This window comes from Mustelus asterias, chromosome 17 (assembly GCF_964213995.1).
Source record: "Mustelus asterias chromosome 17, sMusAst1.hap1.1, whole genome shotgun sequence".
NCBI classification, from domain to species: Eukaryota; Metazoa; Chordata; class Chondrichthyes; order Carcharhiniformes; family Triakidae; genus Mustelus; species Mustelus asterias.
The window spans coordinates 4,427,165-4,452,661 of NC_135817.1; positions in this window are offsets into that span (position 1 = coordinate 4,427,165).

A 25,497-nucleotide genomic window follows, 5' to 3' on the forward strand; every position below is an offset into this window, starting at 1 on the left:
TGTTTCTCATCAAAGGTCATTCATTGCCAATGAAGTTTTTTGGAATGTCCTTTTGTCATGAAAGGTGCCACATAGAATCATAGAATCCCTACAGTGCTGAAGAATGCTAGCACACTGGCACAGTGGTTAGCACAGCTGCCTCACAGCGCCAGGGACCTGGGTTCGATTCCCGGCTTCAGTCACTGTCTGTGTGGAGTTTGCATATTCTCCCCGTGTCTGCATGGATTTCCTCTGGTTGCTCCGGTTTCCTCCCAGGTTCTAGGGTGATAGAGGGGGGAGGGACGGTGATATTGGGTGGGGGATCTACGGTGATGGGGTGAAGTTGGTGGGTGGCATGGGAAGGTAGAAGGTGGTGGAACAAGTTTGAAAGGTGACGCACACCATCTTTCTCAAACTAATGACCACGCAGTTAGTTAGTCAGTAAAATGCCTTATGGTGGATGGAGTTTAAGGGCAGCACAAGAGGCTGACTAAACGGACACCTTCATAATTACGAGGCAAATGGGTGTCAAAGATGCTGAGTTGTGTTCTCTTCTCCGAGGTGAAGTCCTCATTGCAGCAGGTTTGTTCCTGACTCATGAGTCTCATAACATGAAGATTCCAGCAGGGTGTGGAGCTGTTCATTCTGTGCCATTTGCCATCGGCTGAGTCAGAGGCAGGGTGAAGGGAGGTGGGTGCCTGCAAGGGGCACAGCTGGTGGAGGGCAGCCGACTCACAACTCTAACCACTCTGCCACCGCGCCACCCCTCTATGAGTCTCTATGAGATCCCCCCTCATTTGTCTGAACTCCAGCGAAAACAATCCTAACCTAGTCAATCTCTCCTCATACATCCCCAGAATCAGCCTGGTAAACCTTCGCTGCTCTCCCTCGAGAGCAAGAACATCCTTCCTCTGAAAAGGAGACCAAAACTGCACATAATATTCTAGGTGTGGCCTCGCCAAGGCCCTGTATAATTGCAACAACACAGCGCTGCTCCTGTACTCGAAACCTCTCGCAGTGAAGGCCAACATGCCAATCTCAGTTTCTCTACCTTCCACATATTCATTCTGCACACCCTTTGGTAACATTCTAGTAAATCTCCGCTACACTCTCTCTCTCGAAGGTCTCAGCAACTTGTCTGGCGTGTGATGGCCAGAATTGGACCCAATAATCTATTTGGGGGCTACCCGGTCATTCAGGAACATTTGGCATAACTTCCTTGCTCTTGGACGCTTAGGGGGTGAAGGTGAACATGGACTACAAAGAACAAAGAACAATACAGCACAGGAACAGGCCCTTCGGCCCTCCAAGCCCGCGCCGCTCCCTGGTCCAAACTAGACCATTCTTTTGTATCCCTCCATTCCCACTCCATTCATGTGGCTATCTAGATAAGTCTTACACGTTCCCAGTGTGTCCGCCTCCACCACCTTGCCCAGCAGCGCATTCCAGGCCCCCACCACCCTCTGTGTAAAAAACGTCCTTCTGATATCTGTGTTAAACCTCCCCCCCCCTTCACCTTGAACCTATGACCCCTCGTGAACGTCACCACCGACCTGGGGAAAAGCTTCCCACCGTTCACCCTATCTATGCCTTTCATAATTTTATACACCTCTATTAGGTCACCCCTCATCCTTCGTCTTTCCAGTGAGAACAACCCCAGTTTACCCAATCTCTCCTCATAACTAAGCCCCTCCATACCAGGTAACATCCTGGTAAACCTCCTCTGCACTCTCTCTAAAGCCTCCACGTCCTTCTGGTAGTGTGGCGACCAGAACTGGGCGACCAGAACACAAAACAGCCAGAATTGCTTCTGTCATCTGTTCCATGCCCTGCCTGACAATAGAACTGAATATTGTGCACCTTGTAATATAAAGTTAATTTATTAGTCACAAGTAAGGCTTACATTAACACTGCAATGAAGTTACTGTGAAATTTCCCTGGTCGCCACATTCCAGCACCTGTTTGGGTCAATGCACCTAACCAGCAGAATGTGGGAGGAAGCCGGAGTACCCGGAGGAAACCCACGCAGACACGGGGAGAACGTGCAAACTCCACACAGACAGTGACCCAAGCCAGGAATCGAACCCGGGTCCCTGGCGCTGTGAGGCAGCAGTGCTAACCACTGTGCTACCCCACAATTTTGCCTGTTTTGAGTCCCCATGCAAGCCTCTATTTGGAAAGCCCAGAATCCTGTCTGCATTTTTAACAGCCTGACTGACTTGGCCAATCGTGGTGGCCCAGGGTTTTGTTAAGTATTGTTAAATATTGAAAGTGGCAGCAATGCCATACAGCTCCAGACCCCAAGGCTACAGATGGAGCGATGCCCAATTCTCGTGCAAAGCCCTTTAAGAATTATTACCGTAGGGATTCTATGATTCTAACAGATTTGTTGAAGTCTGATCTCACTTGTGAATGAAGGAGCCAGAGTTCATTGCTGCCGGGTTCTCATTGGCCTGCTGGGCCAGGAGGCTGCCAGCATCATGTCATCCAGTTCTCCTCTCCCTCACTCCATCCAGCACCTCAGCTGGCGCATTGCTGTCATTGGAGCCGGCGATTTTACATCATTCATCTTGTAGCCTGTTATGTCTTGCAGACCTTGCCATAGTCGATGGGAGTCTGTGTGACTAGCCTGGGACTCTAGCTTGGTCCGATACTGTCTTTTGGCATCTTTGATGGATCTCCTTAGATCATATCTGGCTTTCTTGCATAGGTCAGGGTCGCTAGACCTGGACTTCAGCAAACAGTGGATATCCCTGTTTATCCATGGTTTCCGGTTGGGGAACACACAGATTTGCTTCTTTGGCACACAGTCTTCTACACACTTAATAATGAAGTCAGTTACTGTAGTAACTTGTAGCTTGGTATAAGTCTCTGCTCCGACCAAGACTGCAAGAAACTACAAAGGGCTGTGAACATAACCCAGTCCATCTGCCTTCCATCCACTGACTCTGTTTACACTTCCTGCTGCCTCAGAAAAGCAGCCAGTGTAATCAAGGACCCCACGCACCCCGGATATTCTCTCTTCCACCTTCTTCCGTCGGGAAAAAGATACAAGTGCCTGAAAACACGTACCAACCGACTCAAAAACAGCTTCTTCCCTGCTGTCATCAGACTTTTGAATGGTCCTATCATATATTAAGCTGATCTTTCTCTTCACCCTATCTGTAACTGCAACACTATATCTTGCACCCTATCCTTTCCTTCTTCCCTGTGTACTCCATGAATGGTATGCTTTGTATAGCGCACAAGAAACAATACTTTTCACTGTAACCCAATACATGTGACTATAATAAACAATAAATCAGATACATGCTCCCAGCGGTCTAGTCAGATATTGTGAAAGGGATTTACATTTACCTCCAAGCAAAGTGCAAGTAATAAGAGGAATACTCCCTTCAAAAATTGCTTAAAAATAGCTTTAAATAAGAACCCATCAGTCTACACAAGAAATACAGGAAGCGATGTACTATGTTGTTTGTTTTTATCTTGGAAGAAATATTCCTCAGCATCGGTATGGTTCATTTAGAAACAGAACAACATAGAAGATAGGAGCAGGAGGAGGCCATTCGGCCCTTCGAACCTGCTCCGCCATTCATTACGATCATGGCTGATCATCCAACTCAATAGCCTAATCCTGCTTTCTCCCCATAACCTTTGATCCCATTCTCCCCCCAAGTGCTATATCTGTTTTGACATCAACTACTTCCTGTGGTAATGAATTCCACAGGCTCACCACTCTTTGGGTGAAGAAATGTCTCCCTACCTCCGTCCTAAATGGTCTACCCTGAATCCTCAGACTGTGAGCCCTGGTTCTGGACTCCCCCACCATCGGGAATATCCTCCCTGCATCTACCCTGTCCAGTCCTGTTAGAATTTATCATAAAAGCACACCACTGGAGTTCTGAAATAAAAACCGAAAGTGCTGGAAAAGCTTAGCAGGTCTGGCAGCATCTGCAGAGAGAGAAACAGAGTTAACGTTCGAGTCCATGTGACTGAAGAAGAATTTGAACAAGAGTCAAACTCTTTCTCTCTCCCCAGCTGCTTCAAGAGCTGTTCATTTTGGCTCATTTGCACAGCTCTCTGTAAGCTCAAATAGCTCTGATGCAGTGCAGACTAATAATAGTAGCATAAAAAAACTACTCATGTTGTGTTATGGGTTTCCCATGAAATAGTTATTCAGCAGATATAACTTATAGAGCTCTGTATGCAGGAAAGTACCGATAACTCCAAATGAAACTGGGTTATGTATGTTATCTTAAATGTGATAAAAGAGAGTTTTGGTATGAATAATATTAAGATCTGAGCCGTCACCCACATACCCCAGGTTTCAAACTGAAAAGAAGCAACATTTCACAGTGAGTCATTCACAAAGGGAAAGGTATGGCTTTAGTATCAGGGTGCATCATAGAATCCCTACAGTAAAGTAAAAGTAAAGTTTATTTATCAGTCACAGGTAAGGCTGACATTAACACTGCAATGAAGTTACTGTAAAAATCCCCGAGTTGCCACACTCTGGCGCCTGTTCGGGTACACTGAGGGAGAATTTAGCGCGGCCAATTCACCTAACCAGCACATCTTTCAGACTGTGGGAGGAAACCGGAGCACCCGGAGGAAACCCATGCAGACACGGGGAGAACATGCAAACTCTACACAAACATTGACCCAAGCCGGGAATCGAACCCGGGTCCCTGACACTCTGAGGCAGCAGTGCTAACCACTGTGCAGATCATTCAGCTCAGTGAATGTCTCCAACAGAACACCTTACCCGGTCATATCCTCATAACCCCAAGCATTTACCCCCCAATCTACACATTTTGGACACTAAGGGGCAATTTCGCATGGCCAATGTACCTAACCTGCACACCTTTGGACTGTGGGAGGAAACCGGAGCACCCGGAGGAAACCCATGCTGACACAGGGAGAATGTACAAACTCCACACAGACAGTGACCCAAGCCGGGAATTGAACCCGGGTCCCTGGTGCTGTAAGGCAACAATGCTAACCACTGTGCCACTATGCCGCCGTAGTCACACTGAATATTGCTCTGCTTAACTGAAGTGTACTTTTAGTTTCCAATGGAACTTCAGCAAGAAAGTAATGATGGCACGGTGGCACAGTGGTTAGCACTGCTACCTCACAGCGCCAGGGACCCGGGTTCAATTCCAGCCTCTGTCACTGTCTGTGTGGAGTCTGCACATTCTCCCCGTGTTTGCGTGGGTTTCCCCCGGGTGCTCCAGTTTCCTCCCACAGTCCAAGGATGTGTGGGTTAGGTTGATTGGCCATGCTAAATTGCCCCTTAGTGTCCTGGGATGTGTAGGTTAGAGGGATTAGCGGGTGAACGTGTGGGATTGTGGGGATAGGGCCTGGGGTGGGATTGTTGTCAGTGCAGATTCGATGGGCTGAATGGCCTCCTTCTGCACTGTTGGGTTTTCTATGATCCAATTGCAGGTTGGAAGACATTGAAGCCTGGAAACTATGGGCTGAGATAACAGCCATGAAAAAGCCTAGGGATGCCTTGGAGGTATTTTCTCAATCTATTCCAACTTTTCCTTTATTTCTGAGCAATCAAACAAGAATGGAACATGTTCGTATATCCTGCAGTTGTTCGGAGATCTGTACTATCCAGATTTTTAACAGCCTTGTGGGTCATTTTTGAAGACCGTCTGATCCAACTAGATTAACCCACAAAATTGCACTGCTTTGTACAGTAAACACATTCTACACGACAGACTTCCTCCGAGCTCTGTTCATTGTGTACAGCTGGCTTGTTGCACAGTGCTACCACCCTGTTCAGACTGATGTGCAGCCTTGTATGTGCGCACATCTTAAAGGGGCACTGCTTGTGCACAGTCTGTATGTTCCCTGGGCAGGCACATCCCCAGTTGCTGCACGCAGCCCAGTGGTAACGCTGTCCTCCACCCCATTTAAATCTCCTGGGAAAAGCAAAGAAAAAATAAAACCTGGGCTAAGGGAGCGATTTTGAGTCCGCACTCTCCCTCTGCAGGAATGGCGGCGGCTCAAATTCCGGAGAGTGGATTTGCGCCGGTGGGTTTCCGATCTTACCGGCCCCTCGCCAATGGAGCTGCGTGAAACACGCCATGGGACTGTAGAAAGCTCATTTTAATACACCAGCACGTCATTTGCCAGCATTTTCTCTGGGACGTTCCCCCTCAGTGGGCACCAGAGTGACATCACATTGGCGCCATTCACAACAGCTCTACAGAAGTGTGAACCTGGCACCTTCATCTCCAAGGGGGTGGGGTTCCTGGAGGTGAGCGTTCAAACAGACAGCAACCTCCATGGTGTGCATTGCTCAGGGGCTTGACATGGACACAATGGGCTGAATGGCCTGAATGTTCAGTAATCATAAGACTATAAGATATAGGAGCAGACTTAGGCCACTCAGCCCATCGAGTCTGCTCCGCCATTCAATCATGGCTGATATTTTTCTCATCCCCATTCTCCTGCCTTTTCCCCAAAACCCCTGATCCCCTTATTAATCAAGAACCTACCTATCCCTGTCTTAAAGACACTCAATGACCTGGCCTCCACAGCCTTCTGCGGCAAAGAGTTCCACAGATTCACCACTCTCTGGCTGAAGAAATTCCTCCTCATCTCTGTTTTAAAGGATCATCTCTTTGGCCTGAGGTTGTGCCCTCTGGTTCTAGTTTTTCCTCTGAGTGGAAACATCCTCTCCACATCCACTCTACCCAGGCCTCGCAGTATCCTCTAAGTTTCAATAAGATCCCCCCTCATCTTTCTAAACTCCAACGAGTACAGACCCAGAGTCCTCAACCGTTCCTCATACGACAAACTCTTCATTCCAGGGATCATTCTTGTGAACCTCCTGTGGACCCTTTCCAAGGCCAGCACATCCATCCTTAGATACGGGGCCCAGAACTGCTCACAATCCTCCAAATGGGGTCTGACCAGAGCCTTATACAGCCTCAGAAGTACATCCCTGTTCTTGTATTCTAGCCCTCTCGACATGAATGCTAACATTGTATTTGCCTTCCTAACTGAACCTGCATGTTAACCATTCTATGGCTCTATGAATCAGGGAAAGCCAGGATTGATTTAAAAGCAGAATGTTCCAGTTATGGAAAGTCACACTTGAGATTCATTATGCTCCCATCCTTAATTCCTTAAGCATCCTCAGATGCGCCCCATCCAGTCATGGTGAATTAACTTTAATCACAAACAGTACTTTTAATAACACCCACACACATACCTTTGGCAACTTTTAACTCATCCAGTATCTCATTTCTCTCCTCCTCCTTCACAAGGATCAATGGTTGGACCCCAGCTATTTACAATCGATATTAATGACTTAGATTAGAGTCAGATAGTGCTGGATCAAGGTTTGCTTATGATACAAAGCTAGCTGGAAGGGTAAGGTGCAGAGAGGATACAGATGTTACGACCGGTCCCCTCCCAAGGCTCCCCAAATGAGATGGCTCAATTTGTTACCATCCAGCTGGGATAACCGCAAATTGTGATGTCAGGAAGGATGATGTGGCTCCCCTTCAATCCCTTCTGCTGCTCACAACATTCATCGAAAAAGGATCATTCCCTATCATGGATATCTTTCCCCGTCCCAATATTTATGATTTCAAAGGAGTCAATTTAACTCGGCTTTCTTGATTGATATATTCCAGTCGCACTGGCTTTAGCAGGAGAATAGTCACACACACACACACACACACACACCCGCACACATCCGCACACACACACACAAAACCTACACACACACACCCTACAGACCCACACACCCTACACACACCCCACACATACACACACCCTACACACACACCCTACACACACACACACACCCTACACACACACCCCACACCCTACACACACGCACAACCTACACACACACCCTACACACACACACACACAAAACCCACACACACACACACACAAAACCTACACACACACAAAACCCACACACACACACACACACAAAACCTACACAGACACACACAAAACCCACACACACACACACACAAAACCCACACACACACACACACACACAAAACCCACACACACACACACACACACACAAAACCTACACACACACAAAACCCACACACACACACACACAAAACCTACACAGACACACACAAAACCCACACACACACACACACACACACACACACAAAACCTACACACACACACACAAAACCTACACACACACACCCTACAGACCCACACACCCTACACACACCCCACACATACACACACCCTACACACACACCCTACACACACACCCTACACACACACCCCACACACACACCCTACACACACGCACACACACACAACCTATACACACATACACACAAAACCCACACACACACACACACAAAACCCACACACACACACACACACACAAAACCTACACAGACACACACAAAACCCACACACACACACACACACACAAAACCTACACACACACACACACCCTACAGACCCACACACCCTACACACACCCCACACATACACACACCCTACACACACACCCTACACACACACACACACCCTACACACACACCCCACACACACCCTACACACACGCACACACACACAACCTACACACACACACACACACACAAAACCTACACACACACATACACACCCTACACAGACACCCTACACACACACATATACAACCTACACACACACACACACACAACACAAAACCTCCACACACACATGCACACACAACCTACACACACACACACAATACCTACACACACACACATACAACCTATACACACACAACCTGCACACACCCACACACATCCTACACACACAAAACCTACACACACACACACTCATACACACACGCTCACACACACATACACAAATGCACACACATCCGACACACACACACGCACATTACACACACACACCCCCAAACACACACACTACACACACACACAAACACACCCTACACACACACACACTACACACACACACATACCCACACACACTCACACCCTACACACACACCCACACCCACACCCACACATACCCTACACATACACACCCTATGCACACACACACACCCTACACACATACACACGCATGCGTGCACGCACACACAGACATACACACACACACCACACACACACACCATACACACACCATATACACACACACACACATACCCTACACACGCACACACACCCTACACACACACCTTACGCACACACACCTTACGCACACACACCTTATGCACACACACCTTACGCACACACACACACACACCCCACACACCCTACACATGCATACACACACACACACCCTACACACACACGCCCTACACACATACACACGCATGCGTGCATGCACACACAGACATACACACAGACACACACACACCACACACACCATACACACACCCTACACACACACACGCGCGCGTGCACACACACATGTACATGCATGCACACACACACACTCGCACACACCCACACATGCTCGCACACACACACTACACACATACATACCACACACATCATGCCAACATTATACACACACACACACACCCCACACACACTACACACTACACATACACACAGTATACACATGTACACACTACACACATGCACGCATACATATGCACACACACCACACACCCTACACATGCACACATGCACCACGCACTAAGCACATGCACAGACACACTACACACACACACATGCACACATACACAAGCATACATACCCCACATACAACACACACACATGCACACACATACTACACATCACATACACCACACACACACACACACACACAATGAAGGTTCACTAAACTGGTCCTAGGTTGAAGGGGTTGTCCTGTGATGAGAGGTTGTGTAAATTGGTCCTGTGGGTTCTCTGGCGTTTCGGAGAATGAGAGGCAATCTCATTGAAATAGACAGGATTCGGAGGGGGCTTGAGAGGGTAGAGATTGAGAGAGTTTTTATGCTGATCAATTAATTAGGACTGAGATAAGGAGAAATTACTTTACTCATTGGCTTGTGAATCTTTGGAATTCTCTATACGAGAGGGTTGTGGCTGTCTATTGTTGAATATATTGGAGGCTCCCATAGAGAGATCTTTAGTCTCTCAGGCAATGAGGGGATATGGAAACTTAGTGGAAAAGTGGAGTTAAAGCCCAGAATGAGCCATGCTGATAGTGAATGGCAGAGCAGGCTTGATGAGCCAATGGCCCACCCCTGTTCCTAGCTCTTGTGTAACACTAGGGAAGGGTCCTCTTTAAGTCGTGCCATGGGGTCTTTCATGAGATCTTGGTTTAACATCTCATGTGGAAGGCGGCACTTCAAACAGTGCAGCATTTAAAGTTTAAAGCTTATTTATTAGTGTCACAAGGAGGCCTACATTAACACTGCAATGAAGTTACTGTGCTGGTTAGACATGCTGGTTAGGTGCATTGACCTGAACAGGCGCCGGTGTGTGGCAGGAATTTCACAGTAACTTCATTGCAGTGTTAATGTAAGCCTTACTTGTGACTAATAAATAAATAAATTGCGAAAATCCCCCAGTCACCACACTCCGACACCTGTTTGGGTACATTGAGGGAGAATTTAGCACGGCCAATATACCTAACCAGCATGTCTTTCGGACTTTGGGAGGAAACTGGAGCGCCCAGGGAAAACCTACACAGACCCAAGGAGAACCTACAGACTCCGCACAGACAGTGACCCAAGCCAGGAATCGAACCCGGGTCCCTGGCGCTGTGAGGCAGCAGTGCTAACCACTGTGCCAAGTCCTTAAACACTGAAGTATCAGACTAAAATACATTGCACAGGTGGCTGGAACAGGACCTCAACACGTCACCTTTTGACTCAGGGATAACACTGCTACTAAACCAGGGCTGATATTAAACCATGATCAGATTTATTGAATCACCTTTCACAACTTGCCTTGGTGGGATCTAAACACTGAGTCTCTGAGTTACTGGTTGTAAATGGAAATCTGTTGGAGCAGAGAAGACTGAGGGGTCGACCTGATTGAGGTGTTCAAGATTATGAGGGGCATGGACAGGGTGGATAGGGAGCAGCTGTTCCTCTTGGTTGAAGGGTCAGTTACGAGGGGACACAAGTTAAAAGTGAGGGGTGGGAGGTTTAGGGGGGATTTGAGGAAAAACTCTTTTACTCAGAGGATGGTGATGGTCTGGAATGCGCTGACTGGGAGGGTGATGGAGGCGGGATGCCTCACATCCTTTAAAAAGTAGCTGGATGAATACTTGGCACGCCATAACATTCCAGGCTATGGGCCAAATGCTGGCAAGTGGGATCAGGTGGGCAGATCAGGGCATTTCATGCGTCAGTGCAGACTCGATGGGCCGAAGGGCCTCTTCTGCACTGTAGTATTCTTTGATTCTGTGATCTCCCTCAGGTTTATGGCCTTCTTTGAATATCACCAAATGGAAATATCTACATCCTACCACTTGGGATGAAGCTTAATAGCAGAAATATGTTTTTTTTATTCTTTCACAGGATGTTGGTGTCGCTGGCTGGGGTAACAGTTAAACTCCATCCCTAATTGCCCTTGAACTGAGTAGCTTATTGGTCCGTTTGAGTGGGCAGCTATAAGTCAACCACATTGCGGTGAGTCTGGAGTCAGATGTAGGCCAGACCAGGTAAGGACGGCAGATTTCCTTCCCTAAAGGACATTAGTGAACCAGGTGGGTTTTTGCAACAATCGGTGGCAGTTGTCATGGCCACCATTACTGAGACTAGCTATCAATTCCAGATTTTATTAATTGAAGTTCAGGTCATGGTGGGATGTCAGCACATGTTCCAGAGAATTAGCCTGGGCCACTGAATTATTGATTCAGTGACAGCACCACAAGAGAACCATCTCCCCACAGAGCAACGACACAGTGCGAATGTTTATGTGATACGTTATAGGTTAAATGTGTGGGCACAAATTTGGTAGGTGGAATATAATGTGGGAAAAAATGAAGTTGTCCACTTAAGGCAGAAGAATAGAAAAGCAGAGTATTATTTAAATGGAGAGATACTGCGGAATGCTGCAGCACAGAAGACCTGGGTGTCATACGCAAAACATCACGCAAACCAGCCTCCCATCCATTGACTCTGTCCACACTTCCTGCTGCCTCGGCAAAGCAGCCAGCATAATTAAGGGCCCCACGCACCCCGGACATTCTCTCTCCCACCTGCTTCCGTCGGGAAAAAGATACAAAAGTCTGAGGTCACGTACCAACCGACTCAAGAACAGCTTCTTCCCTGCTGCTGTCGGACTTTTGAATGACCTACCTTGCATTAAGTTGATCTTTCTCTACACCCTAGCTATGATTGTAACACTGCATTCTGCACTCTCTCCTTTCCTTCTCTATGAATGGTATGCTTTGTCTGTATAGCGCGCAAGAAACAATTCTTTTCACTGTATACTAATACATCTGACAATAATAAATCAAATCAAAAATTAATCAAATACGTGAACCACAAAAGGACACAATTGCAACGAGCAACTAAGAAGGAAAACAGAATGTTGGCCTTTATTGCAAGGAAGGATGGAGTATTAAAATAGGGAAATCTTGCTTTCGTTGCATGGGTCTTCGGTGAGTCCCCACATGGACTATTGTGCACAGTTTGGTCACCTTACTCAAGGAGAGGTTCATTTGGACTGGAGGCAAAGCAGAGAAGGTTCACCAAGCTGATTTCTGGGATGAAGGTGTTTATATTATGAGGAAAGGTTAGGCAGGTTGGGCCTACACTCATTGGAGTTTAGAAGATGTGATCTTATTGAAACATGTAAGATTCTGAAGGGATTGACAGATCAGATGCTGCGAGGAAGTTTCCCTCATGGCGGAATCTAGAACTGGGGTCACAGTTTATAATTAAGGAGTCTCCCATTTAAGATGGAGATGAGGAGAAATGTCTTCTCTCAGAGGGTCTTTAATGTTTTGATTTCTCTCTCTCTGTCTCAGAGCACTGGAGGCTGAGTTAGGTAGATTTTCAATTGACAAGGGAGTCAAAGGTTATAAAGTACAGGCAGGAGAGAGGAGTTAAGGTCACATCAGATCAGCCATGATATTATTGTCTGGCAGAGCAGGTTCAGAGGCTGAATGACCTACTCTTGATTCTATTTCTTATATCTTAATGATATAAAGTTTGTTTATCAGTCACAAGTAGGGCTTACATTAACACTGCAATGAAGTTACTGTTAAATTCCCCTAGTCGCCACTAGGGGCCTGTTCGGGTCAGTGCACCTAATCGGTACATCTTTGGACTGTGGGAGGAAACCGGAGCACCCGGAGGAAACCCACGCAGACATGGGGAGAATGTGCAAACTCCACACAGACAGTGACCCAAGCCGGGAATCGAACCTGGGTCCCTGGCGCTGTGAGGCATCACTGTGATAGCGTGCTGCCCCATTTTCACGATGATGGAACTGGACCAGCACAGTCATCAGTGAGAAGACCTCGTCCCCCCTGATCACAGGGGCTGGATTCTCCAGTCCCATTCACGCCAGCAGGATTCTCCGGTCCCGCTGCGGTGAACGGTGATTTGGCTGAGCGCCAAACTCTCTGTCCTCTCTGGGAGTAGCGGCAGGGTGTGAATGGCCGGAGACTTCCAGCCCTTGTGTAACTCCGCAGCGATGCCTTACCTTTTCCGGACGGTCCCTTCCTTCAGTTGTGGCGGGTTCCAGTGGAGTCACGCAAAGTGGCCGAGTGGTCGCAGGAAGTCACAGTGACAGGGGGTCCCACTCTGGGCAGATGTTAGTTATCCAGGGTGTTGGCTAAGGCCGCCGGCTTGAATTGGGTCAACTGGATGCCAAACTGTAATGAATTCAGGGCTGTACTGCTCTCCGTTCTGTGTAAGTCTCCATCTGGAGTCATTAAAGTGATCCGCAGGGAATGGCGTGCGGATTCCCACTGAAAATAAGATCATTCCCACGTGTGAATACATTTCCAACTAGCTTTCAAAACGTAAGCCCAGCTTTTCCTACTGTGGCACGGCGTCGTACACACACTCTTATGTAAATGCTTATTTTCCTGCTTCTCAGCTGTTTTCCTTTCAGTAGATTTATGTTAATTTTATGTCAGGCCATCACCGATTCGTTTGCAATTTGCAAACAAAGATATTCCAAAATCGGACTTAAAATCTGCCAAAGATCAGACTGGTGGGGGAGTCTGCTTAGTCGCTGCTCCAGAATGTGGAGCGATGCCATACGGGATTGAGCTGGGTCGCAGCAAGGTGTCAGCTGTGACTCAGAGAGAAACTCTGACTCCCAAAGCGGTAGGTTTAAGACCCAGCCCAGGGGTTTGAGCCCCTGGTCCAGGCTGACACTTCAGAGACATCTTTCAGACGAGATTTTAAATCAAGGCCCCCTGCCTGCCTTCTCAGGTAGATGTGAAAGACCCACAAACACTCTTCGGAAGGAGAGTTGGGCAGTTCTTCCCAGTGTCCTGGCCAATGTTTATTCATGATGTGGAGATGCCGGCGTTGGACTGGGGTAAACACAGTAAGAAGTTTAACAACACCAGGTTAAAGTCCAACAGGTTTATTTGGTAGCAAAAGCCACACAAGCTTTTGGAGCTCCGAGCCCCTTCTTCAGGTGAGTGGGAATTCTGTTCACAAACAGGGCATATAAAGACACAGACTCAATTTACATGAATAGTGGTTGGAATGCGAATACTTACAACTAATCAAGTCTTTGAGAAACAAAACAACGTGAGTGGAGAGAGCATCAAGACAGGCTAAAAAGATGTGCATTGTCACGGTCACGGGCATTCGGCCTCTGATATTCGGGTAAGCGTTCTCCAAGGTGGCCTTCGCGACACACGACGGCGCAGAGTCGCTGAGCAGAAACTGATAGCCAAGTTCCGCACACACGAGGACGGCCTCAACCGGGATATTGGATTCATGTCACACTATTTGTAACCCCCATAGTTGCCTGGACCTGCAGAGTTTCACTGGCTGTCTTGTCTGGAGACAATACACATCTTTTTAGCCTGTCTTGATGCTCTCTCCACTCACGTTGTTTTGTTTCTTAAAGACTTGATTAGCTGTAAGTATTCGCATTCCAACCATTATTCATGTAAATTGAGTCTGTGTCTTTATATGCCCTGTTTGTGAACAGAATTCCCACTCACCTGAAGAAGGGGCTTGGAGCTCCAAAAGCTTGTGTGGCTTTTGCTACCAAATAAACCTGTTGGACTTTAACCTGGTGTTGTTAAACTTCTTACAATGTTTATTCCTCAGCCAACGTTGTTAAAACAGATTAACTGGTCATTGGGATATTGCTGTTTCAGACACCTCTCTGTGCACAAGTTGGTGACTACACTTCTTACATTGCAACGAGGACAGTAATTCATACCCACTCTGGGACTCATTGAGACTACATACATGCAAGTCCTTCCTTTCCACAATGCCTTTATATAAGGCGGGCAGTTATTGTGTTTCTATTTTATCAGAGTTGATAACATTTTGCCATCTTTGTTTGTTATGGTTCCATGGTGTTGTTCAATGATGCGGCCTAAATCCAGAAACACCACCTCTAACCACTTTTTTAAAAAAAGTTTACTTATTAGTGTCACAAGTAGGCTTACATTCACACTGCAATGAAGTTACTGTGAAATTCCCCCAGTCGCCACACCTATTCGGGTACACTGAGGGAGAATTTAGCATGGCCAATGCACATCTTTCAGACTGTGAGAGGAAACCGGAGTATCCGGAGGAAACCCACGCAGACACGGGGAGAATGTGCAAACTCTACACAGACGGTGACCCAAGCCGGGAATCGAACCCGGGTCCCTGGCGCTGTGAGGCAGCAGTGCTAACCACTGTGCTACCGTGCCGCCCCATATGTCATGATAGGCTGTCACTCTTTGGCATGGACTTTAGTACAGTGTGTTCCCTCTGGACAGGGAAGCTGGCCTCGTGCACCATGTGAATACGTAAGTGTAAAAACTTCCACTTACGCTACCATTGATGAGATAGCTCTTTCCAAAGAAGAAATCTGATTCCCGGGAACTGGTATAGGTGGCTGCATTGCTCAGGCTATGTTAGATAGACATAACACCAGTGCTATAGGGGGGAATTTTCCTGTCTTGCCCACCAAGGGAATCGTAGCGGGTTGGGGGGGCGACCCTGCAAAGGTCTGTTGATCTCAGGTGGGATTTTCCAGTTATGAGCTGAGCGCAGCCTGAAACTCCCTCCCACTTTTACCTTGGCTCAGGTCAGTTGCATTCCCAGAACACACTAGGATCGAGTCTCACTCCAGAGACATGTGCGCAAACCCTGGGCTGAAACTCCAGTTCAGTATTGAGGGAGTGCGGCACTGTCAGAGGTGCCATCTTCCAGATGAGACATTAATCTGAGACCTTGGGCAGAATTTTTTCCAGATTTTATGTCCAGCTAGCGTGAAAACGAGAGAGTTGCTGATCTGTTTTTCGGGCGAGTTTGCACTCCCAATTTTATGCACTCAGTCTTTGAAAGTATGGGCTAGACTGTTTCTAGCCACTAGAGGCAGTGGGTGGGGCTTAATTCGCCAGCCAGCAGCTCTGATCGGAGCCACAAACTGCGCATGTGCAGGAAAACCGGGGGAAAAAAAACAACTCTGCTGACAGGATCCCCATCCCCGGGCCAGATTCAGCCTCCCCCCCATGGATTTCGGAGACCCCTCCCTCAACATTACCGAGCCCCTTCCCTCACAGGCACATGGCAGCCTCATCACCCCCTCCCTGGGCCCTGATGACTGACTGACCTGAACTTCTCTCTGCCCTCTCTCACAGAAATCCCACCCTCCCTCCATCAGCACACCTGCAACCGCTGACCTGGCTTGCCCTCCATGGTAACAAGGCATACTGCATTAAACTGGTTGGAATGCTCTAACGGGCGCGTGGCCCACCCAAACTACCTGCGGCTGATCTGCCCTAACAAGGGAAAACTCCATCAAAATCCCAAGGATGGACAGGCAGGCAGTGCAAGAAAAAATGGCCTCCAGGAAGTCAGCTCCCATTTTTCTGATGCTGATCTGGCCAGGTTGCTTCAGCACTTCAGCGGTCACGGGCATTCAGCCTCTGATCTTCAGGTAAGCGTTCTCCAAGGCGGCCTTCACGACACACGACAGCGCAGAGTCGCTGAGCAGAAACTGATAGCCAAGTTCCGCACACACGAGGACGGCCTCAACCGGGATATTGGGTTCATGTCACACTATTTGTAACTCCCTTGAGAACATGACCCAGTCGCAGAGGGTCATAGCTGAGGGGCTGCAGAGAGTGGCCCAGTCTCAGAGGGCCTTTGCTGCTGCCTTTGACAGGTGGCCTCCGACTCAGGTGGCCATCGCAGAGGGCTCAACCACCATGGGTAGGACACAGGTGGTCCTCCAGGACTGGCCGGGCCTACCAAAAAACTCGCTCACACAGAGTGCCCAGGCCCACCACTCTGGTGTTACAAAGTTGCAGGAGATTGTAGGGCTCCAAAGCGGGGAAAGGGGGCGGGGAGGGAGGGGGACGGAATGGAACCCACACGAAGAAACACAGGCCCCTATTGAGCAAAGCACCTCGTGATCAGGGCCTGTCTCGCTGCCCTCGCATGCCTGATTCTTGCTGCCAGCCCTCCAGTGCCTGGGTGGCATTGCTCCGCATTGTCCTCCTCCTCTTCCTCCCCCTCTTCCTCCTCCTCCTCCTCTTCCTCCTCCACCTCCTCCTGCAGTGCGGCCTACTCCCCAGTGATGCACAGCTGGTTGGCCTCCACATCCTCCTTCTCCTCAAAAAAGTCTCCTTGTTGCTGTCCAGGTTGTGTAGGGCACAGCACACCACCACAATACGGGAGGAACTCAGGGGGCTATATTGTAGGGCCCCGCTAGCGCGGTCCAGGCACCTGAACCACATTTTCAGGAGCTCTATGCATCTCTCCCCTATCGAGTGGATGGCTACATGGGCCTCATTAAACCGGGCCTCCACCTCACTCTCAGCTTCCGCACAGGTGTCACCAGCCAAGTCCGAAGCGGGTACCCCATGTCACCCATGAGCCATCCCTGCACCCTGGGCCCCTCCTCATAGAACATCCGAACACCTCAGTATAAAACTGTTATATATGCTGCTGGGGTGTCTGGCACAGATGTGATATTCAGCTGACAGTCACGCACCAATTGCACATTTATTGAATGGAAGCCCTTTCTGGCCATGAGTCTTCCTGGATTCTTCACCGGGGCTTTATAGGGTGACTTGGATGCAGTCAATAAGCTCCTGCGCATTAGGCTTCCCCGCGATGGCTGCGATCCTGCAGCCCGGGCTTCCTGCTGGGCCTGGTCCAGGTCCCATTTAAGATGATGACCAACCCGGGCTTACAGGGTATCCGTGACCTCCTTGACACACTTGTGGATGGATGGTTGGGAAAGCTCTCCACTGATGGCCTGGAAGGACCCAGTGGCGTAAAAGTTTAAGGTGGCTTAAACTTCACAGCCACTAGGAGTGGGTGCTCCCCTCTCCCATGCCCCGAGGTGCCAGGTCCTGCAACAAATTGCACAGGTGTCACACTGTCTCCTTTCGGAACCGGAGCCATCGGTCGTATGCAATGTCCAACAGTTGCTCAAAGGACATTCGCGTGTGAAACTGCTGGGACTCTGCTCCCTCCTTCTCCTGCACCCTCCCCTCAGGGCGAATGGCGGTGCGGGGTGGACCATGGGGAGGTCTGTTGACCTCAGGTGGGATTTTCCAGTTTCGGGGCAAACACAGTCAGAAAATCCAGCCCACAGAATCCCTACAGTGCAGAAGGAGGCCATTCAGCCCATCGAGCCTGCACCGACCACAATCCCACCCAGACCATATTCCTGTAAACCTATGTATTTTACCCTAGCTAGTCCCCCTGACACTACGGAGTAATTTAGCATGATCAATCCATCTAATCTTTGGACTGTGGGAGGAAACTGGAGCACCCGGAGGAAACCAACGCAGACATGGGGAGAAAGTGCAAACTCCACACCAGAATCGACCCGGGTCCCTGGTGTTGTGAGGCAATGGTGCTAACCATTGTGCCACCGTGTCACCCTTCAATGATGTGGGGTCATCCTGCAGCCTTGGAAGGGACAATGATTAGCTCAATGTTTTCTGAGCACTGGAATGCACTGCGTGCAGAGAGAAAAGCATTTATCAAGGCTGAGGTTTCACAGAACATTCAGCAAACCCTACAACACTGCATAAGACCATCAGAAATACGTGTTAATCTCGGGGGCATGATGTGTTACAAGAGGGAAGAGCAGAAAGAATGGAAAGACTCAGGAACGGTTTTAGGCTTTGGAAAAACATTAATTTTACAACTAGGCAATCAAACCATCAGATTACACTCCTCTGATTGCCACTGATTATACGCTTAGAGAATTTGTAGGCCAATGCATCATTTAAATTGTACTAATTGTTTTTAAGAACGTAACTGTGTTCATAAGTTCATAAGATATAGGAGCAGAATGAGGCCATTCGACCCATCAAGTCCGCTCCGCTATTCGATCATGGCTCCTTATCCCCATTTTCCTGCCTCATCCCCATAACCCTTCAACCCATTACCAATTAAAAATCTGTCTAACTCCTCCTTAAATTTACTCACTGTCCCAGCATCCACCACACTTTGGGGAAGCGAATTCCACAGATTCACAACTCTTTGGGAGAAATAGTTTCTCTCCAACTCTGTTTTAAATTTGCTACCCCTTATCCTAAGACTATGACCTCTCGTCCTAGAATGCCCCACAAGAGGAAGCATCCACTCCATGTCTACTTTATCCATATCTTTTATCATGTTGAATACCTCAATTTGATCTCCCCTCATTCTTCTAAATTCCAGAGAGTATAGGCCTAAACTGTTCAATCTCTCTTCATACGACAAACCCCTCATCTCTGGAATCAATCCAGTGAACCTCCTCTGAACTGCCTCCAATGTCACTACATTTTTCCTCAAATATGGGGACCAAAACTGTGCACAATACTCCAGGTGCAGTCTCACCAATGCCTTGTGCAGCTGCAACAATACTTCCTTACCTTTATATTCTATTCCTTTAGCTATAAGTGCCAACATTCCATTCACTTTCTTTATTATCTGCTGTACCTGCATGCTAGACATAACTGTGTCTTTACTTCTTTCATATTAATGAATGTAAGCTGGTTGTTGTGTCGATTGATATCAAGAATAGAGACAATAGCCTTCAGACCAGAATGAACAGGCAATAGAACGTAAAGAGGCATCACAAATGTTGGACAATTATGAGATCAGATTATGGAAGATGAAGGGATGGCTGAATGTGAACAAAATGTAATATGGGCTGAGGTTAGAAATAGGAAAGGAGCGGTCACATTGTTAGGAGTTTACTATAGGCCCCCAAATAGTAATAGAGATGTGGAGCAAGAAATTGCTAAGCAGATTATGGATATATGTGCGGGTCACAGGGTAGTTGTCATGGGGGACTTTAACTTTCCAAATGTTGATTGGAACCTTTGTAGGTCAAATAGTTCGGATGGGGCAGTTTTTGTGCAGTGTGTGCAGGAGGGTTTCCTGACACAATATGTGGATAGGCCGACAAGAGGTGAGGCCACATTGGATTTGGTACTGGGAAATGAACCGGGCCAAGTGTTAGATTTGGTTGTGGGAGAGAACTTTGGAGATAGTGACCACAATTCGGTGTCTTTTGTTATTGCAATGGAGAGGGATAGGGCCGTACGGCAGGGCAAGGTTTACAATTGGGAGAGAGGTAATTATGATGCGATTAGGCAAGAATTAGGGGGCATAAGTTGGGAACAGAAACTGTCAGGGAAAGGCACGAATGAAAAGTGGAACTTTTTCAAGGAACAAATACTGGGTGTCCTTGATAGGTATGTCCCTGTCAGGCAGGGAGGAAATGGCCGAGTGAGGGAACCATGGTTCATGAAAGAGGTGGAATGTCTTGTGAAAAGGAAGAGGGAAGCTTATGTAGGGATGAGGAAACAAGGTTCAGATGGCTCGATTGAGGGTTACAAGTTAGCAAGGAACGAGCTGAAAAAGGGGCTTAGGAGAGCGAGGAGGGGACATGAGAAGTCCTTGGCGGGTCGGATCAAGGAAAACCCCAAGGCTTTTTACTCTTATGTGAGGAATAAAAGAATGACCAGAGTGAGGTTAGGGCCGGTCAAGGACAGTAGTGGGAACTTGTGTATGGAGTCAGTGGAGATAGGTGAGGTGATGAATGAATACTTTTCTTCAGTGTTCACCAAGGAGAGGGGCCATGTTTTTGAGGAAGAGAAGGTGTTACAGGCTAATAGGCTGGAGGAAATAGATGTTCGGAGGGAGGATGTCCTGGCAGTTTTGAATAAACTGAAGGTCGATAAGTCCCCTGGGCCTGATGAAATATATCCTAGGATTCTTTGGGAGGCAAGGGATGAGATTGCAGAGCCTTTGGCTTTGATCTTTGGGTCCTCGCTGTCCACGGGGATGGTGCCAGAGGACTGGAGAGTGGCGAATGTTGTTCCTCTGTTTAAGAAAGGGAATAGAAATGACCCTGGTAATTATAGACCGGTTAGTCTTACTTCGGTTATTGGTAAATTGATGGAAAAGGTCCTTAGGGATGGGATTTACGACCATTTAGAAAGATGCGGATTAATCCGGGATAGTCAGCACGGATTCGTGAAGGGCAAGTCATGCCTCACAAATTTGATTGAATTTTTTGAGGAGGTAACTGAGTGTGTTGATGAAGGTAGGGCAGTTGATGTCATATACATGGATTTTAGTAAGGCGTTTGATAAGGCCCCCCATGGTCGGCTTATGATGAAAGTGAGGAGGTGTGGGATAGAGGGAAAGTTGGCCGCTTGGATAGGTAACTGGCTGTCTGATCGAAGACAGAGGGTGGTGGTCGATGGAAAATTTTCGGATTGGAGGCAGGTTGCTAGCGGAGTGCCGCAGGGATCAGTGCTTGGTCCTCTGCTCTTTGTGATTTTTATTAATGACTTAGAGGAGGGGGCTGAAGGGTGGATCAGTAAATTTGCTGATGACACCAAGATTGGTGGAGTAGTGGATGAGGTGGAGGGCTGTTGTAGGCTGCAAAGAGACATAGATAGGATGCAAAGCTGGGCTGAAAAATGGCAAATGGAGTTTAACCCTGATAAATGTGAGGTGATTCATTTTGGTAGGACTAATTTAAATGTGGACTACAGGGTCAAAGGTAGGGTTCTGAAGACTGTGGAGGAACAGAGAGATCTTGGGGTTCATATCCACAGATCTCTAAAGGTTGCCACTCAAGTGGATAGAGCTGTGAAGAAGGCCTATAGTGTGTTAGCTTTTATTAACAGGGGGTTGGAGTTTAAGAGCCGTGGGGTTATGCTGCAACTGTACAGGACCTTGGTGAGACCACATTTGGAATATTGTGTGCAGTTCTGGTCACCTCACTATAAGAAGGATGTGGAAGCGCTAGAAAGAGTGCAGAGGAGATTTACCAGGATGCTGCCTGGTTTGGAGGGTAGGTCTTATGAGGAAAGGTTGAGGGAGCTAGGGCTGTTCTCTCTGGAGCGGAGGAGGCTGAGCGGAGACTTAATAGAGGTTTATAAAATGATGAAGGGGTTAGATAGAGTGAACGTTCAAAGACTATTTCCTCGGGTGGATGGAAGGGGGCATAACTATAGGGTTCATAGTGGGAGATATAGGAAGGATATCAGAGGTAGGTTCTTTACGCAGAGAGTGGTTGGGGTGTGGAATGGACTGCCTGCAGTGATAGTGGAGTCAGACACTTTAGGAACATTTAAGCGGTTATTGGATAGGCACATGGAGCACACCAGGATGATAGGGAGTGGGACAGCTTGATCTTGGTTTCAGATAAAGCTCGGCACAACATCGTGGGCTGAAGGGCCTGTTCTGTGCTGTACTGTTCTATGTTCTATGTAAAACAATACTGAGGTGGAGGATAAGGCTATTTATCCCAAAGGACAACTACCCAGAGTTCACACTAAAGTAACATCTGTGTGTCAATAGGGGGCAGTGTATGAAGGGGTGCCACCATCATAGAGAGAGCAGGAGAGCCATCAGCCAATACAAACATTGGCTGGGTGTGCAAAATGAGGAACTGTGAAGGCCCACTGATTGACAAAATGAGGTAGAGATGCGGAAGTCCAGAAAAGGCACCAAGAAGTGACCATAGCCCGAGGAAAAGGTTATGGACACTAAAGGGGACACGGATTGTGGGAGGAAGTGATTGTGTAGCAGTAGTCCAGAAAGAGAGAGGAGGCCGAACAAAGGTCATAGTTTGACAAGAACAAAGACTGTAGAACAGGATGGGAATTCCACTAGGAGTTGAAGCTCTTGTGATCAAGAAATTGTGTGGCTACTGACAAATTAGAAGATAAGTTGAGAAAGGATGCAAACAAAAAGAGTTGGAAAGTTAGGAAGAATTTGTTGCGTACACTGAAATCCCAGCTAACCTTAACACACAGGTGGATATGCACAGAAAAACTACTTCTTGATGTCAAGTTTAAGGCCAAAGTTAGACGAGTAGCTCAGGATTTTGAAGAAAGCCTCAGTGATCAAGATGGACTCACTACTGAAGAAAAAGCAAACTTGAAGATTTTCTTGGCTCTTTTAGCAATGTATTCCTGGGAATGTAAATCGATAGATATAAAAGCTGCAGTTTTGCAGGGTGAAAAATTTCAAGGGGAAATGTTTTTGAAAGCACCTAAAGAAGCTGGTGATGAAGAAGGGAAACTGGAAATTGAATCAGTGTTTTTATGGGTTGAATGAAGCAGCAACGTGTGGTATTTCTCAGTTAGGTCCAGCCTATTAAAAATGAGTTATATCCAGCTAAAGGCAGACCGAGTTATGTTATATTAGTGTCACAACGAGAAACTAGCAGACATAGAGTCATAGAGGTTTACAGCATGGAAACAGGCCCTCTGGCCCAACTTGTCCACGCCGCCCCTTTTTTTTAACCACTAAGCATTTCCAATTGCCCGCATTTGGCCCATATCCCTCTATAGCCATCTTATCCATGTAACTGTCTAAATGCTTTTTAAAAGACAAAATTGTACCCGTCTCTACTACTACCTCTGGCAGATTGTTCCAGACACTCACCATTCTGTGTGTGAAAAAACTGCCCCTCTGCACCCTTTTGTATCTCTCCCCTCTCACCTTAAACCTATGCCCTCTAGTTTCAGACTCCCCTACCTTTGGGAAAAGATTTTGACTATCTGATCTATGCCCTTCATTATTTTATAAACCTCTATCTTTATATTAACATGCATCTTTATAATGCATGTTAATTTTCTGCTGTGACGCTACTGTACCTTTAAGAAATGCATCTTTTTAAAATCATGTTCTCTGCAGTTTGTAACCAGGCCTTTTGTTTTCACTGCGGCACCATTTGCCTGCTTAGAAGTCATTTTATTGCTGCTTAAATGGTTTAAATGAGGTTTTGTTTATTGAAATGTTGTGGGAAGATTGATTGACAAGTCAAAATCAGGAATCCAAGGATTCACTAATAAACTTTACTTTGCTTTAGTTTTTGAGTTTATTTATTATTGTCACAAGTAGGCTTACATTAACACTGCAATGAAGTTACTGTGAAAATCCCCTATTCGCCACACTTCGGCGCCTGTTCGGGTACACTGAGGGAGAATTTAGGACGGCCAATCCACCTAACCAGCACATCTTTTGACAGTGGGAGGAAACCGGGGCACCCGGAGGAAACCCACGCAGACACGGGGACAATGTGCAAACTCTGCACAGACAGTGACCCAAGCCGGGAATTGAACCCAAGTCCCTGGCGCTGTGAGGCAGCAGTGCTAACCACTGTGCCCGAACTGTGTTCTTGAATAAACTTTGTTTGATAAAAGCTCCCTCCCTAGTGGGTGATTTGAATCATACCTGAAGTGAAACATCTCATGCTTATCCTAACCAAATTCAAATTGCAAAACGTATGATCCATTCATAAACACTCTGGAGTTTCTGACCTGGATTATAACACTGTGGGGAGGTTCTTCAGAATTTGAACGATAGGTAATAGATAAAATAAAGAAGCAATTTAAGGTTGAATGTCAGGCTTTGGGTGCCTTTAAATATATAGGAACATAGGAATTAGGAGCGAGAGTCGGCAATTCAGCCCTTTGAACCCGCTCCCTCATTCTATATGATCATGGCTGATCTTCATCTCATCCTAACTCCATTCCCTGCCTCTTCCCCATAGCCCTTTATCCCGCTTTTGATCAAATACTTGTCTATCACTTTATTGAATCCATTGACTGACTCTGCATCCACTGCACTCTGGGGCAGTGAGTTCCATAGATTCACAACACTCTGTGAGAAGTAGCTGCTCCTTATCTCTGTCTTGAACCTCTCCCCTCTTACTCTACAACTATGACCTCTCGTCCCAGGCTGCTCGAGAAGGGAGAACATTTGGTTAACATTTACTTTATCAATCCCGTTGAGTATTTTATATACCTCAATCAAATCCCCCCTCATTCTTCTGTACTCCAGCGAGTACAAGCCCAAGCTTCTCAACCGCTCCTCATACGACAGCCCCTTCAAACCTGGAA